At 37.6% G+C, this 3,301-nt stretch overlaps 1 non-coding gene across 1 annotated transcript; it reads right to left on the bottom strand.

Moving 5' to 3' along the window:
* Positions 1-400: 400 nt before the first annotated feature.
* Positions 401-507, bottom strand: LOC120106002 (small nucleolar RNA R71). Its single transcript, XR_005508251.1, has one exon. It is a non-coding gene; the product is annotated as a small nucleolar RNA R71 (small nucleolar RNA).
* Between the last annotated feature and the right edge of the window lie 2,794 nt (positions 508-3,301).

The following is a 3,301-nucleotide window of genomic DNA, read 5'->3' as shown; positions in this document are numbered from 1 at the left end:
TGGTAGTAATCAGGGAGATAATGAATTTCAGGATGACTTACCTATTAGAACGCTTCGTGATTATCTACAACCCGCTAGGACCAGTACCCCATCCTGTATGGTTATTCCTATTGCTGCGGGAGCTTTTGACATGAAACCAGGAATAATCCAATTACTTCCAAAGTTTCACGGACTTGATTCTGAAAGTCCCTATTTGCATCTGAAAGAATTTGATGAAGTATGTTCAACACTTCATTTCAATGATGTCACTGAAGAGGTAGTTAAGCTTAAGTTATTTCCTTTTTCTTTAAAGGAAAAAGCTAAGTCATGGTTACACTCCTTAAGGCCTAGGACCATAGCTACCTGGCAAGAAATGACAAGAGAATTTTTAAAGAAATTCTTCCCAACACATAAAACAAACACACTTAGAAGAAATATCATGAACTTTGCACAAAAAGATGGAGAAACATTTTTTCAGTGTTGGGAAAGATTTAAGGACCTTCTCCTTGCTTGCCCACATCATGGATACGAAATTTGGAGAATCATCAGTTTCTTTTATGATGGTTTGACCTCCAATATGAGACAATTTGTGGAAATGATGTGTAATGGTGAATTTATGAATAAGGAACCAGAGGAAGCCTGGGACTATTTTGATCTGTTGGCAGAAAATGCACAGGCCTGGGATACAACAGATAAGAACGAGAAACCTCAAAAATCGACTAATACTAAAGGAGGAATGTATCATGTTAAAGAAGAAAATGATGTAAATTTAAAGAATGCTAATCTAACTAGGAAGGTTGAAGCCATTGAATTAAGCAGAGCCAATACACGAAAGACACCTACTATAGATGAAAGTATTTGTGAAATCTGTGAGAGTAATGCACACTTAACCAAGGATTGTCCTACAATCCCCGCCTTCCAAGAAGTGTTGCATGATCAAGCGAATTTCACAAATGCTTATAAGAGACCATTTCCTGAAACATATAATCCTAGTTGGCGAAACCATCCTAATTTTAGTTGGAGACATGGACCCACTGCCAATGAATCTCAAGGGAATTCCATACCCTATGTGCCACCCCATAAGAGATCTCTTGAGGATACTTTGCAAGCATTCATGCAAGGGCAGACCCAGATAAATCAGAATACCATGCAGTCACTTCAAGAACTTAAAAATTCTGTAGGTAGAATTGAGGCTCAACTCAATGTTAGGGAAAAAGGGACATTTCCAGCCCAACCTCAATCTAACCCAAAGGGTCAACATGAGGTCCATGAAGCAAGTTCATCCCAACCTAAATTTGAACAAGTTAAGTCTGTTACAACCCTTCGGAGTGGAAAAATAATTAACAAAGAAATTCCAACAAAAGATGACAAACCTAAAAAATCTATTGAAAAGAATGATGAAGATGATAATGAACAAAATGATCCAATACTGCATCACAAGATAGTTGCTCCATTTCCTCAGCGCTTGCTTGCAGCTAAAAAGGGAATACCTGATCAAGAAATTCTGGAAATCTTTAAACAAGTAAAGATTAACATTCCTCTATTAGATGCCATTAAGAAGATTCCATCTTATGCAAAATTTTTAAAAGATCTTTGTACCATAAAGCGAAAGCTTTACGTACAAAAGAAAGCTTTTCTAACTGAACAGGTGAGTGCTATTCTCAAACACAACACCCCACCTAAATATAAAGATCCTGGTTGTCCTACCATATCTTGCATCATAGGAAACTTCAGGATACAACGAGCCCTTCTAGATTTAGGTGCTAGTGTTAACTTACTGCCCTATTCAGTTTATGAACAATTAGGACTTGGTGAACTAAAACCCACCAAGGTTACTCTCCAACTTGCCGATCGATCTATAAAGATACCAAGAGGAATAGTCGAGGATGTACTTGTCCAAGTTGATAAATTTTATTTTCCAGTCGACTTCATAGTATTAGATACCCAGCCTGTCATGAATTGTACCACTCCAATACCTGTCATTCTAGGCCGCCCATTTCTAGCTACTTCCAATGCTTTAATCAACTGTCGAAATGGAATAATGAAAATGTCATTCGGGAATATGACTATAGATTTTAATATATTTAACATTTGTAAACAACCCGATAATGACAATGAAAATGATGAAATTCATGGAGTTAATCTCATCGACTCCATTGTAGAAGATGTTCTTGTCCCATCTCTTTCTTCTGATCCTTTAGAAACATGCCTCACTCATTTCGGAAATACAGATATCAACCAAAACTTTAGAGAAATCAGTGCTATATTAGATTCAGCTCCTTTGTTGGATACAGATAGGTGGAAATCTCGTTTTGAAGAATTGCCCACACGCAACAATAGTCCTCTACCATCTAGTGTTCAAGTACCCAAACTTGAGCTAAAACCTTTACCATCTGAGCTAAAGTATGCATACCTTGGTCAAGAAGAGACCTTTCCTGTGATCATATCATCCCAACTCGAACAAAATCAGGAATTAAAATTATTAGAAATTCTCAAAGAGCATAAGGGAGCAATAGGGTGGACAATTGCTGATATCAAGGGAATTAGTCCCTCAATTTGCACTCATAGAATCCACTTAGAAGCTGATGCCAAACCTTCTCGTCAACCTCAACGTCGATTAAACCCAAACATGAAGGATGTGGTTAGAGCAGAAGTTCTGAAACTTCTGGATGCGGGTATGATCTACCCAATTTCAGATAGTAAATGGGTAAGTCCAACTCAAGTGGTCCCGAAAAAATCTGGTGTTACTGTAGTCAAAAATGCCAACAATGAATTAGTTCCAACTAGGGTCCCCACTAGTTGGCGTGTATGCATTGACTATAGGAAACTTAATTCTGTCACTAGGAAGGATCATTTTCCTCTACCTTTTATTGATCAAATTTTAGAAAGGTTAGCGGGTCATAAATATTATTGCTTCCTAGATGGCTATTCAGGTTACAACCAAATTGCAATTGATCCTGAAGATCAGGAAAAGACCACTTTTACATGTCCTTTTGGCACATTTGCTTACAAGAGAATGCCTTTTGGATTATGTAATGCTCCTGCAACCTTCCAAAGATGCATGCTCAGTATTTTTTCTGACATGGTTGAGCGTTTTTTGGAAGTCTTCATGGATGATTTTTCTGTTTTCGGCTCCTCTTTTGAAAACTGTATAGACTATTTAAGGCAAGTCTTAATTCGGTGTGAGGAGAAGAATCTAATCTTAAACTGGGAAAAGTGCCATTTCATGGTAACTAGGGGAATTGTTCTCGGGCATGTCATTTCATCTGAAGGAATTGAAGTAGACAAGGCTAAAATTGATTTAATTGCTAACTTACCCAAC

Source organism: Phoenix dactylifera, chromosome 13, assembly GCF_051530095.1.
Source record: "Phoenix dactylifera cultivar Ajwa chromosome 13, Ajwa_hap1_PhDact_Kaust_v1.1, whole genome shotgun sequence".
NCBI classification, from domain to species: domain Eukaryota; kingdom Viridiplantae; phylum Streptophyta; class Magnoliopsida; order Arecales; family Arecaceae; genus Phoenix; species Phoenix dactylifera.
This window is presented reverse-complemented; position numbering and strand designations above follow the sequence as displayed.